Below are 14552 nucleotides of genomic sequence, written 5' to 3' on the forward strand. Positions count from 1 at the left end.
ATAATTTTAAAATAAAATCTGTGCCTACCACACATTTTTCCGCTAGCTAACTTGAAAGCACGTATGCTAAATTTTGTGATCAATCATCAATTTCAATTCAATCTACCAGTGACAGCCCTTAAGATGATAATTTAAACATTGGCCAAAGCTGAATTCCTCATCTTTGACAGAGCTGAGAAGGAAGTAATTTGGGCAGGGCTTTTCCTTTCTGTCTTCAAGTCCATTTTAGGATAAACCAAAGCTAGAAAACAGTTCTTGTTTCCCTTCTATCAAACCCACGTGCATTATTTAAAGCAGGAGTTGGGTACCAACGTTTCCAGATACTCCAGAATGAGAAGTCAAAGTGAAACCAAAGCTATGGCAGTTCATAAGTCTGTACTGGTAGGGCACTGGGGGGGTTCACACACCTTTGGAGAGCGTGTACTGCTATTGCTCTATTGCTAAAAGGAAGAACAGAAAACAAAACACAACTTTCTTGGAAAGAAAACTTTTTTTTTTTTTTTTTTCCTTTGAATTAAATGCATTCATCTTCAGCCATTTTACCCTTCAACACTCAGAACAATTTTTTTGTTTTTCTTTTTGCTACAGAAAATCAGCTGCCTGCTGAGCAACTCGAGGAGTTCAGCAGCTCCCAGCCAGACCATGGAGCTGCTGAGCTCCCATAAATCCTTTCTGCTCCAACTCTCTGGGACTCAGAGCTTAAAATTGGGTAAGAAATCAAGGATGGTCATTTAGCCTTAAAAAAAAAAAAAAAAAAAAGAGCCAGCAGTCTCACAAAGACTCAGAGAGGAGAATAATATGCACACTGCTCCAAAAGTAATGCCTCCTCATTTCTTTCCATAGAAACTACAACAGATAGAAAGAGCACAATAGCATAGTTTGATAGAGCACATTCTCAGCTATAAATCACTATTTTCCAACACTGCCATCACCACGAGCTGTGCGTTTTCATGCAGCTTGTAAAAATCTGCACCAATGGAGATGCCCCACTGTCATCACTGCTGAAACACACCACCCACATCCACCAATTGGGCTTTATAAACATTCTGCAAGCACTGATGAACATCAAAAGGCATAATTTAATTCCACCCCTTTGCTTCATCTGCACTTCCACGTCAGATGCTGTTTTGTCAGACTGCCCCTCCGCTGCCATCTGTCACATGGCAACAAAATGTAATGTAATAATGGTGGGAAGGTTCCACCTTTGCTGCCATCCCACCAATATCTATCCCTAACATTGTGTGCTATCATCATAAAATAGGAGGCATTACTTCCAGAGCAGCCCTCTCATATTAATTGATTACTGTAGTAAAAGAAACGGGAGTACCTGATGATCCAAAGTGATGAATTTCAGCAACTCCCACCTCATCAGGACAATAAGCATTGTCCAGTGCCTCAAAGGACATTTGTCCTACAGCTACCAGTGCTACATTCTCTGAACTTCATCCATACTCATCATCGTTTGACCTCATTGCAGCATTTCAGTACCTAAAGGGAGCCTACAAACAGGAGGGGAATCAACTCTTTGAAAGGGTTGACAACTGCAGGACGAGGGGAGATGGTTTTATGTTGAGGGAGGGGAGATTTAGGTTGGATGTCAGGGGGAAATTCTTTACAGAGAGTGGTGAGGTGCTGGAACAGCTGCCCAGAGAGGTTGTGGATGCCCCATCCCTGGAGGTGTTCAAGGCCAGATTGGATGGGGCCCTGGGCAGCCTGGTCTAGCATTAGGTGGGAAGGTTGGTGGCCCTGCGTGTGGCAGGGGGGTTGGAGATTCATGATCCTTGAGGTCCCTTCCAACCCTGGCAATTCTCTGATTCTGATATTCATGCTTCATTGGTAGGGAGATCAATGTCCACAAACTGTTAAAGCTCAAACGTAAGCCAAATATTTTTTTGTTGTTGTTCATCTTCTTTGATGGTAGATCATAGAATCCTAGACTGGCCTGGGTTGCAAAGGACCACAATGCTCATCCAGTTCCAACCCCCTGCTATGTGCAGGTCACCAACCAGCAGACCAGGCTGCCCAGAGCCACATCCAGCCTGGCCTTGAATGCCTGCAGGGATGGGGCATCCACAGCCTCCTTGGGCAACCTGAAATTATGTACAACATATAAGAAAAAAATATATATTTAAGGAAAAAAAAATCATGGTGAATGTTGTTAGAGCCACTGCCTGGGTTGCAGAGAGGTTTGAGGATCTCCATTCTTGGAGATAGCTGACATGCAGTTGGGGGTTACCATACAGGCACCTGATCCAACTCTGAAGTTAGTCTTGCTTTAAGCATGGAGTTGAAGTAGGGATCTCTGAGAGATCACTTCCAGCCTGAATAATTCTATGGTTGGATCAGGGATGTCCTTCTGAAGGAAAATTGTCTGACCTGGCTGTGTCTTCAGCCCTTATCTCAGGATACACCCACACTGATCCCTACTCAAACCAAGGTTAAGACACGAACCTCTTTTCCCTGTTAATATCCTGTGTGGCCAGGTTGTGACAATAAAATCATGAGGTCCCCAACTTCATAACAGAGTGTGAGAGCCTTATAACAACACATGCCCCTGTCTCATGCTGGAGATACACACGACAACGCTGTGTCCTCACCTGCTGCTCTGTGCTCAGAACCTCTGGTTACCTGTAGGAGTCTGGGGAAAGTACAGTTCAACAACTTCCTGAGAAGTGGCAATGGAAGAAAGCCCTTTTTCACTTCAGGCACTTGGCAGTGATAAGGAATCTTCCTGTCTTTTGAAAGCAGTGTCTGTGCCAAAATAATACGCTTTCACAATCCTTCCAGTGGGAAAAGAAAATCAACACCTAATGATTATTCTGCAGATACCTGCTTGAAAATTAAGCGAAGGCACAGTCCAAAGAAGTGCTTATGCCAAATCTCAGGCATTTAAATACTTCCCAAAGCTGCTGTTGAACTGGGGATTGCATTACCAACCCCTGACAAGGGCAGGAACTTTCTTTCCAAAGAAATATCCAACACCATCTCTTCTGTTATACAAGAAATTCTGGATTTTTTTCCCAGTAGGCACAGGGGATAAAATAAAACAAAACATTTAATAAAGCCTCAGGGAAACCTCCTCAAACACAGATCTTGCCACTGTTTTTAATCCCAACATAGAAAATCACTACTAAATTACTTGCAAACTGAAAAAAGCATATTTCATGTTTTTTCACAGCAAGAGGAAAATGGATTTTCTTAGACACAAGTTCAAGTAATTACATTCTTTAAGGCCATAATAGTGAATCACTACCATTCTGTCCAAAACCAAATAGCATTAATTTCCTCCTCTTCCCTCATACTGAGTCAGGAAGGCCTTCATTTCTTCTTAAGACATTTCAAGGAAATACAAGCACAGAGCAGACGTCTTAATCTACCCTCCAGCAGCCAGACTAGCAGCCTTGTTTTTTATTTTCCCTTGGTAGAAGAGCACCTGAGAAACTCGGGAGGAGGTGCAGATACTCCATCACTCCCTGTGATGATAAACAGGCAGAAATACCATAGCATAGCCTCATCGTATACATATATTCATGGAACAACTACAATGTAGTCATTCACATTTTCTATAAGGAGATATAATACCAAACTGCTTTTTTTTCTTTTTTTTCTCCTTTTTCTTTCCCCCCCCCATTGCTGTAATCTTTTCTCTTTAAAAGAAGGAAATTTGTCCCCAGTGGCGGAAATTCACCACTGCAAAAAGACCAGATGGACACCCCTCCCTCTCCTGTGTAGGTATATTACTACTAAATGCTATGTTTATTTTCTACTTGCATAGACTTGAGTTAAAATTTGGATTTTGCTTCCTCCTTATTGATAGCAATGCATATCAGCACTGAAAGGCCAACCCTTGCTATAGGCATTGAGTGATTAACCCCAGGCTGTGGCGAATACATGAGGCAATCATTACTGTATGTATGTACACATGGCAGCACACACCTAAAGGGACACAAGGAAATTTATGTATTTTTAGAAGACCGTGAAATGATTTGGTCTCAAATGAGGTTTTTGAGGACATCTCATATGCAATAAAAACAAAACCAACAGCTTTACATTAATGTATATATTTTGCAATAGTAATAGGGAGCAGCAGTCAGTTTGGAGAGGAAGCACACGAGCGTTTGCAAGGCCAGAACCATGAGTCATGCCATGAATGAGCACACGCCATCAAGTAAAACATGTGCCCATTTTTGGGAGAATGGTGGTGACTCATCTATTTGTTAATAAGGTCAGTTTCTTAAACAAGCAAGAACTGGTTTGATGTTGCATTTGTAGCGTGCTTTCCACCCTAAATCTTTGTGCCTTCTGAAACGCACGCCAGGTTTGTATCATTGCTCATCTACTAACGAAGAAACAGGGATTTATTATGCAATGACTTGGGGCACACCCTGCCCCACATGCCATCCATGATCCAAGGACAACCTTCCATTTGCTTTTGCAAATGTGTGGGCTGGCTGAAATCACCAACACGTCGCTGCTCCTCACCTGAAATTGCTTCTCCTGGCATCAGTTCTCTCAGAAAGCACACGAGCCTGCAGAACCTGCTAATTCAAAGCTCAGAGAGGTATTTATTTTAAGCAGTGAGATGTTTAGTAGAGGTCTCCTACCTAAAGCAGCACTATTAATATGTACGAGGATCCTTCCTGCTGTCAGCGCTTCCCGAGCTTCAAGAAGTCACAATATCAGATAAGCAAGGCAAAACCAAAGAGAAACATTAGAAATTTATAACAAAGATCGTTTCTAACAAACTGAAGAACTGTATTTCTTTTTGTCTTCAGGTTCATACATGGCTGTTTAAAATAGAAGGAATCCATTGGATCGTAGGAACGTTAGAGGACAAAGGCTGATAAATAATTTAAATAACTTCATAAAGAAATTATAAAAGAAACCAAAACAAATACATAAGACCACACAAAAGAAAATGCAAAAATGCAGCTTTTTTCCTCCTCTTCTAATATTTTTTCTTTTCTGTAGAACTGAAAGGGCACAACTCTTAGCACAGCGCTTCTCTGATCTAAATATACCACAGATGGATATTTTGGCACATGAGAACTAAGGGAAACCCTAAAAATAAGAGTAGGTAGAAAAGATGATTCTTAATGACAGGTATGAAAAAAAAGACAAAGAACAACATCAGACAGAAACAGTAAAAAGATCTCATCTCTGTGATGTCTTCAATTAAAGATCAAAAATGAACCACCAAAGTGTAAACCTCCAAAGCTGAACGTGAAGAGTGCAAAATTTCAGAACAGGTTTTTTCTTTTCAATCAAATACATGAAGATATATACACAAAGTGCCATAAAATGCAATATGAGTCTCCCAGATGTACTTGGTAACGGCCTGGTTTGATGGCTTGGGATTTTGTTTGCTTGCTCTCCAATACTCCATTTTCTAGAAAGAAAAAAAAAAGCACATCTAATTTACATGGATTTCATTACCATATGATATGGTTTCACCAGGGAAATTACCAGGTGTCCTCCAGAGAAAAAGACAAACAGCACGACAGTGAAACCACCATAGAGATGAAAATGGATTAAGGCGAAAAACTGAATCCTGGGTTAGAAACGAGTTGGTTATTGAAGTTGGCAAGGTTTGACAGTCATTTAATTTTTTTTACTTTAATGAGATCATGATAAAACATTTACTTTGGGAATTAAATGCACTCATCATTCAAAGCTGGGAGGTATCACTCACACTGGGAAAGGCAGGAACATCACCCAGGAGAAGCTGGATGGCTTGGGGGCTGGATGCAGAGCCTAGCTGGGCATCACTACAAAACCACCACAGCAGCGAGATGCTACCAGTTGTGCAGGTACCAAGGATGGCTGTGCTTTACAGCCATGAGCGTGCAAACCAGCATCAGCACACACCCAGGAGCTCAGAGGCTGGGCAAAGCGAGCGTGGTTGGGCTGCACTTGTCTGTGGAAGAGAACAAAAGGGTAAGCTTGGATGAAAAAAGGAAAAGGCTCAGCTTGTACAACCTGGGACTAAGAGCACAATGGGACAACACAGGGTGCTTCCACCAAAGTGAGAGTGATCATCTCCACCACTCCTGCGTCCCAACTGCATTTCTTTCCATGGGCTTCATTGAGGTGTGGTCATATCTACAAGTAGGTTTCACTGGTACAAACAGTGCTGCAATAGCCCAGCCATGCCTCCCATAAAGCGTTCCTGAATTCCAAGTATTCCTGTGCCTTTCTCAGTAAGTTCTGTGTTTGCACTAAAGAACATTTTCTTCTTCAGCTACATCAATCATCCAAATAGCCTTTAGCACCTAAGTGATTGCATGGTTTTCTATGTGCCAATTTGCTTTCATCCACTCTTCCTCACTCCTACACCCTTAAATATCCTGCTCTGCTGCACCCCATCACCTTCCTTCCTGCTCCTTCCCAACCTGCAGCACTATGGGGTGGCACCTGAGGACCCCACAGCCCTTCTTTCCCATCAGTACTCACCCAGCCTTGCTGCAAGGATGCTGATCCACAGATACACCCAGCAGCACTGCTCCCACAGACCAGGATCCAAACCCGACGTTTCACTCATTTTAAATTCTCCCCTTCCTCTCCCTCTGATCAGATGCAACCTTATACACGTATGTAGTCATCTTGTAAGCCTGCTTTCCCTTACCAGCACTGAATATAATCAGCATAATAATTGTTCAGAATTATTTTTTAATTATTATTTGTTCTAACCACGTGGCTTTTTGATTAAATCTTACTAGAAAGGCTTTAAAAAAATCTTAATAACTTGTTTGTTTCTAGTTGCTCCATTTCTTTTATTCTAGGTTCTTCCCTCTCAGTGGGGAGGAAGAAAAAGTGGACAGAAATCAGGATGTTTGATCAATGCTAGGTTAATTTAATTAAAAAAAAAAATGTGACCATTAAAAACCTTATGACTTTTTTTCCCCAAAATTGTGCCAGGGAAAATATATTCCAATATCAATTAAAGGTTCTATTTATTTTCTGAATACCACTATATACGTTTGAGCTTTTTTCCTATTTTTCTTATTGTTCTATAACTTCATGTAATGTCTTTCTATCTCATGCTCATTGTAACTTGCATTAAATTATCCTTAGAGTTATTTAGTAACTCCATTATGAACTCGAGATCTTTTACTTTAATTCTCTTCCACCCTTTTACGAAATCTATTAACATCAAGTTTTTCCTCCATACATTCTCCCCCCCTGAAAGGAAACAGCCAACAACCCCCTATGCTGACCACTTCTGGATGCCTTATTCCCTAATAATGGGTAACATCTGCCTTCTGCTGCAGCTCACAGGGACAGATCCTGAGCTCTTACATTGAAACAAATCACAAACATCTTCTGTTAAACAAGAAGCCTAATCATCTGTCAGGCAGACATTGGGATTGTCTCGTACAAGGCAAGGGAGACTAAGACCAATGGTGTTGAAACATCTTCAGTGGGATCAGAAGCAGGCTCTTCATTTAGAGAAATCATTTGATTTTTAAAAGCATTTGACTGTTTTAATAGACATCATCTATGAATGAGTCAGGGTGTGTAATATGCCTGAGGCGAGAAGAGAAAGGTTCATTAACTCTGAGAGAATAGACAGATGGGCACATTGGGATAGAGCTGTGACAGCTCCCGAGTTATGTAAGAAGCAAAGAGGGAGGACTTGGATGCCACGTGCATGTGTGCAGGAGTCATTTCCATGGGAGCAAATCGCAGTGACACAAGCTGTCATTTACGACATCAGCAAATGAGTCAGGAGAAATGAAGGGAAAAGAGACAAAGCATAATGGAAAACACTTCAGCTTCCAGCATGACGTGAAAGGTAGAGGAGGTCTGTGAAACCCAATGCAATGTGTGCAAATCTGATTCTCTTTATGAACGTGCACACGGAGGATTTTGTGCAGTTCAAATACTCTCACCAATATGGTGCACGATGCGTGCTGGGACTGCAGCAAGGAAAGCACTCAAGTGTCTGGTGCTGCAAAGAGCAAGTGACATCATTCAAACATCATTCAAAGCAGCCATTTTCTGTTTTAAAGGAATGCATTTTGTATGTTTATCTCAACTCTGGTAACACTTGACAGGCACATCAGCAGTGTCTTCCAGTCAGACTGTGAATGACTGCTGCATTTGGGCCAGTGAATAATGCTGAAAACCAAACACAGCCATCCGGAGGTAAGCAGCTGATGCAGGGAGACCAATCTCTCCCCACACAGTCTGAGCATCAGAGAGAGCTGGTCAAATGCATTCTAATCAACTTGACTGGAGAAAAATAATGGAAACTATCAAAACAATTCATCCACGAATCAGGTAGTGTCTGCATCTTAATAGCTGGAACAAAGGCAGCTGAACTCTAATGGAGTCGTTTTCTCCTGAAAGCGATTACAAAATTCCTTTCCCTTTGTCAGCAAGGTAATATCCATGTGAACAGCTCAGAGTGAAGGAATTTAAAATCCATCAATTGTCAAAAGTGAGGAAAAACATGTGGTTTTTTTTTTAATTCCTGTGGGTAAAGCACACCTGAAAAAGGAATAATTCCAGCAGGAGCCAGGCTGCTCTGGCAAGAACGAGCCCTACACAAGGGGAAAACGCTCCATCCAAAATAACAGAGCATCACTCCTGACTTTTTATCTCCAACAGCTTCAGTATCACCACAAACTCATACTGGATGCTGATGCACTGCGTTATCAGCAAAGGGGAATTCTGCCACTGACCCCAGTTCAGCAGGAGTTTTATTCAGTCTCACAAGGAGTGAAAGTACATTATAAAGCAGAAGCCAGAAGTCTGGATTCTGATCTCATTATTTGACCACTTTTCCTGCATGTACCAGCTCTGGGTAAGGCTTCCCTACTGTACCAGCAGCCTGGCACGTGGAATGATCACAGACTGAGCCTGGGTATGTCAGTGCTATGATGACAGGACAAACACCTCTCAAGTTCAGACAGTTCAATTACCACTTTTCTTTTCATTTTATAAAACCTCCACCAACCAATAAAAGATCACAGGGCTATTCCAGAAAAAGCAGCATCAGGCCAGCTAGCCTAATATTTCAGGTTACTTTACACCCAACAGTGAAACAACTGCAAACACATTTTGATAAACGGCAGCTCTTGAAAAAGAAGCAATTATGCTAGTTGCATTAATTAAAAAGCAGTAATGGACTTCCATGTGCAGATGAGCTAAAAATTTCATAGTATAATTTTTAAATTACACTGACATCTTCTTTCTCTTATACACATCTGACCCTCAAGGAAGATTTGCACTCTAAGGCCAATGTGGTAACAAACACAATTCTCAGTTGCCAGTTTTGTGACATGAAAGCAGCACAAATAGCAATTAGAAACACAGGATACTGAGCGAGGCTGAAACCAGCTGTGTGCACAGAGGTCAAGAGGAGCACATCCCATCCCACTGATGCTGCTTTGTGACAGCACTCAGTTTGTGGGGCTGAAGCTGCTACCTTCAGATTTGGGGATGTGGCACAAGCATTAGTTTTTCATAAGTATTTTACAATAGGGATGATGAGGCAGTGGCACAGGTTGTCCAGAGATGTGGTGGTGCCCCATCCCTGCAGACACCCAAGTCAGGCTGGATTAGGCTCTGAGCACTGATGGAGCTGTGGGTGTCCCTGCTCAGCACAGAGAGTTGGACCAGATGGCCTTTCAGGGTCCCTTCCAATTCAAACGATTCTATTAGCATTAATATGGGGGCTGCACAAAGGAAAGAGAAGGAATTCAGTAGTGCTTACGGAGTCGAATGCACAACTTTAGCTGCAGGCTCTTTAACACTCTCGCTCAGTAACTCTCAGAAGTAAAACTAAGGCATTCCTATTGATACAAGATCCTTGCATAATGACCTTCCACAATCTGCCATCCTTGTAACACAGAGCGAACATCTGGACCTTCAGGAGGAAAAATTTGTGCGCAGATTCCTTGTTTCCAGATTTCCTTAGGCAGATACGCTCTGCTCCAAAATTAACAGACCTCTCAGTGTCATTGAAACCAAAATCTTACCCACACTCTTTGTTGTGCAAGGCTGAGCTGTCAGAAAACGAACGCGTTCAGTACAGAGTCGGATACAAAACAGCACTGTGTTTTCTGCTGGAGAAAACCATTCTGGGCAAGACCATCAATAGACAGCATGATGCTGGTGATGTGCTGCTGGGCAACACTATGCAAGAACTTTTAGGAAAAAAAGCAACAATAAAACAAAAAAAACAGACCAAGGAGGTCCCTGAGCATTATTCCAGACCAAGCCTAAACACACCTGGGAAAACCCATCAGCAGCACTGCAGCAGGAAGATGTTCACCAAAGTGTGAGCACCGTGCTGCAGTTACAAACCATTGGGACTGAAAGGCAGCCAGCAGCCATTAAACACACTGCACAGAAGTACCAGTTTGCAGTTCCTGAGCAAAACAGAAGATTTTGCACATGGCTGCTGTCTCAGAGCGTACATACAGCTGGGAGAGCTGCTGAGATGCAAAAATGTTAGAAACCAAACAATTCTAAAACATTGGAGAAACTCACCTCAGTACAACTGAAGCAGCCAGAGAAGTCTTGCAGTAGTTTGTCTTTCTATGAACAAAAAAAATAGGTTGAATGCAAAGATCTCATTTGAGCCAGTGAGAAGTGCAAGGTAAGGCACGTTGTGCTAAAGCTGTTTCATTGCTGGACAAGCTCTATCAGTGCATCTGAGGACAAAGGGATCATCTAAGGTTAGAGGATGCTATAAGAGCCTTACTAAGATTCAGTAACTTCACCAAATACGGGGCCCAAGCCCCACAAAGCCTGAAGGCAACACAGCCCAGAAGGGAAGAATTCTGGAAGGAAGAAAACATAATCTTGTTTTCACTTCCATAGCAAAGCTGTGTGGGAGGACAGACGTTGTTCAAGCACAGATCTGAGAAAGAAAGCAGAAAAAAAACACCAACAACCACCACCACCAAAATCTAGAGATTGTAACTTCATTGAGGTTTCATAAGGCATAACAGCACCAAGCAAATTCTTCACATCTTAGGCCTCTGCAGTATTAAATTCATTTAGAGAACTGAAAGACATAATACTTTGTACTTTCTAGATAAAAGCACCATTGTAGTCATTCGGGTGTAGAAGGGCTTTAGTCTCCCAAAAATATCAAATGCTGCAGTGCAGAAACTCCACAACACTGCAAGACTCAGCTCTGAATCAGACGGGCTGATTCATTCAGAAACAAGGTGCTGAGCTGCTTCCCTTGATCCTGCTCAGCAAGATGCTGCAGCCCACTGAGAACAAAGCAGCCTCTGCTACTTCATGTGGCAAATGAAATAAAATCTCTTCCTTTGAGTGCTTACAGAACGGGGCTCCTCATCCAGCTGCCAATGAGCCACGAGGCGGCGGTGGCAGCACTGAGGAATGGGGCTGGGAGAGCAGGGTTGGAGAGCTGGGAGAACAGGGCTGAGAACTGGAGGTAGTTTGGTCATTTGTTTGTTACCATAATATAGCCAACAAACAAACAAACAACCTGAGAAATGCTTCCATCCCTGCAGGCATCCAAGGCCAGGCTGGATGTGGCTCTGGGCAGCCTGGTCTGCTGGTTGGTGACCTGCACATAGCAGGGGGTTGGAACTGGATGAGCAGTGTGGTCCTTTTCAACCCAGGCCATTCTATGATTCTGTGAAAAGCAAAAGTTGAATAAATCATGCAGATTACTCCCCAGAGAGATAGAGAGGTAGACCAAGCAGCACAAAACAGGCCTGGATATTAACAGATGAAAATGTTGAATAGGCGCTTTTACAAGGTTGGCTGAAGTATACCTCAAAGCTGGAAATTCAGTCTTCTTATTTTTGTTGGCTTTGTTAAACAACATCATAAATAGTTCTGGCAAACATTAAAACACAGTGCACCTTGCTCCCACTTGCTGCTATTTGATATTGAGTTCTTTTTACTTTGTTTCTCCTAAAGCATAAAAGCAAAGTCCAGTAAGAACAGTGTGAGTTACTCAGAGTGGGAAAAGAAGAGCATTCATCACATTGTCCAGCTCACGTCAACCTACCAGTTGGGCATCACACAGCCCTCCTGATCTGAGCCCTCCTTGCTAGAGCCAAGAGATCTCATTTGCACAAGAAAGCTTTTATTTCTTTCTTTCTTCTTTATTTTCACAAGAAAGCACTGCAGAAACTTAGCATGAACCAAAGAGCAGTAATCCATATAAGCAAAGCAAACACGTTCCGTACGAAACAGAAAGCTAAAAGAAGCCATAGGACCAAAACAACCCCATCCATCCTAGTCTTCTGCCTTACTGTTCCATCAAGAAAAGGAAAAACTTCCCAGAAAGAGTGGCAGTGCAGTGGCACAGGGCTGCCCAGGGGGTGGTGGGGTCATCGTCTCTGGAGGTGCATCCAGAAGGTGGATGTGGCACTGAGGCACGTGGGGATGGGCATGGTGGGATGGGGTTGGGTTAGGGGTCTTAGAGCTCTTTTCAGCCTGAATGATTCTGTGATTCTATGAAAAAGGCACACTGCATTAACACAGAGGGGCTGATAAACAAGCAGACAAGACTGCACCATTTCAGCCCACCAGTCTATGCCACCTGATCACATTTTCCCCAGCAGTGGGCACTTGACTGCACCATTTCCATATTTTTATACAGACAGAATACAGAGGCTCTTAGCAACACCAAATGCACACAACTTATCCACAAGCGAAGCTATATTCTTAAACAATTTGCCTAGACAAGGAAATGAGAGCCTTTATTAAAATACATCCCTACCTCTTTTCTTGCTTATTTAGAAATTCTCTTTACGGATACAGACAGCATGGAGCATCGTTGTGCTGGTGCACTTCACACAGTTACCAAAAACAAAGCCATACATCCCCAGGTGATGATTTTTAGAAGCTATGGCCTGATTTATGAGGAACAGCAGCTGGGCACTTCAGTCTCTTCCTCTGTGTTTCAACATGCCTCACTGATACCAGCCACAAACCACCAGGGAATTGCTCCTTGCCAGGACCATCCCTTATTTTAAGGAGATTTTTTGATGCTTTTATCAGCTTACACAAATACTGAGCTCTGCACTGGTTCCTCAGCCGTAGAACTACTAAAACACTGCCTCGGCCCTGCCAAGGTCATTGAAAAGCCAGATTTTTCCCCAGTTTACAGCTCAGGTTGGAAGGCAAAAAGTTCATGTTTGCACTCCTTATATCCAAGCAGTTTGAAAGGGTGATCCTTCCCTTTTCTGCCTTAGTGCTCAGGACCACGCTGAGCTGGGCAGGCAGGAACTGTCACAGCTGTGTCATCAGGATCCCCTATAAATGGCCCTCACATCACTTCACCAGAAGACTGAACAAGTCCTCCTGTGGCTTTTTTTGTGCGTGTGTGTGTGTTCTTTCCCCTCAGCCTTTCTGCTGGTGTTATTTTCCAGCCACCACAAATCTCTGCTGCAAATTGCTGTTATGTACTGTGCTCCTGGAAGAGGGCTAGGGCAGAATTTGGAGGCAAGCGTTGTCTTCCTACATAGAAAAAACAGAATTTTGCACCTTTTCCTTCTCCTTGCTGGCTGTATCCCACAGTACCACCAGGCTTCTTCTAATGCAAACACTACACAGGCACTGTGTTACCTCCATAGTCCACAGCATACAGTTACAGATAGAAAATACTTACAACCAGGGAATGTTCTCACCAGCTGGAGGAGTGCCCTCAGCTGCAAGGTCGATGCTGCAAAGCACGGACAACACATGCAGCAGCTCAGGGTGCACCTGAAACAGGAGCTGAACCACTCACAACCTACCCAACAGGATGCACTGCTGTTGGGGCTGCATTTATGGGCATCAAGGTGTACTTGCCAGGCTTCCTCCACAGCACAAAGGGAGAAAGCAAGAGTGTGAACAAGTAATTGCTGGCTTCTGCAAATATGAAAGGGCTCCGTTCTGCTGCATCCACTTAACGACGAGCAGAGATTGTTTATTCTCTCATCTGCTCTTTGGCCATTAAGGCTGTCTTGCTTATGCTTGAAGAAAATGAATCTGCTTTATCTCGACACCTCTGATAAATTCTGGCAATCCTGTTTACTTGTTTTGCTTGCAACTGCTAAGATGCAATGAAAAGTGTGCTTATTGCTGGAGTTGGTTGGAAATCGTTCCATGAAATGTTTTCTGTGCCAAAAAAGGTGTTACATCAACACAGGAATGTTTGTGGGGTTTTGTTTTTTTTGGTTTTTTTTTGGAGGGAGGGGAAAGAATTTTGATGCATTCCTCAATGGAAAGTCCTGGCAAAAAATACACAGAAGGTTTGATTCATACCATTTGAATGCAAGAATAATCCTGAAGCCTGAGGTTGTTTTTTTCATTTTGCTGTTGATCATAGCAGAAGCAGAAGTAGTTCCATATTGGAAATGGCTCTGGCCATGTCCTTAGGCCAACAGCAAAAGAGAGAGACAGCATGCTGCTCTTTGGATCCAACACCTTTTCTTCTCCCATGCTAGGATAAAAACGTGCAAACAGCAACCTCATGGAATACAAACTTTCTGTTTTTCTCTTCCTAGTGAACTTCACAAAGAATGCACCATAGTTATGCCTTCAAATGAAACTTCTATGCTACCAGA

The 14552-nt window shown here is 42.8% G+C and overlaps 1 protein-coding gene across 4 annotated transcripts in view; it reads right to left on the bottom strand.

The window, feature by feature from the left end:
• HTR2C (5-hydroxytryptamine receptor 2C) overlaps nucleotides 1-14552 on the bottom strand; it is a 194349-nt gene that overhangs the window by 35405 nt on the left and 144392 nt on the right. The window contains exon 1 of one of the 4 annotated variants that reach the window (XM_090150396.1): nucleotides 10501-10546. The exons of the other annotated variants lie outside the window; for them this stretch is intronic. The gene's annotated coding sequence lies outside the window, so the exon portion shown is untranslated. Of the gene's footprint in view, nucleotides 1-10500; nucleotides 10547-14552 lie in introns of those variants that run through there. 4 annotated transcript variants of the gene reach the window in all.

The sequence above is a fragment of the Phasianus colchicus genome, chromosome 14, assembly GCF_987193195.1.
Source record: "Phasianus colchicus chromosome 14, bPhaCol1.hap1.1, whole genome shotgun sequence".
Taxonomy (NCBI): domain Eukaryota; kingdom Metazoa; phylum Chordata; class Aves; order Galliformes; family Phasianidae; genus Phasianus; species Phasianus colchicus.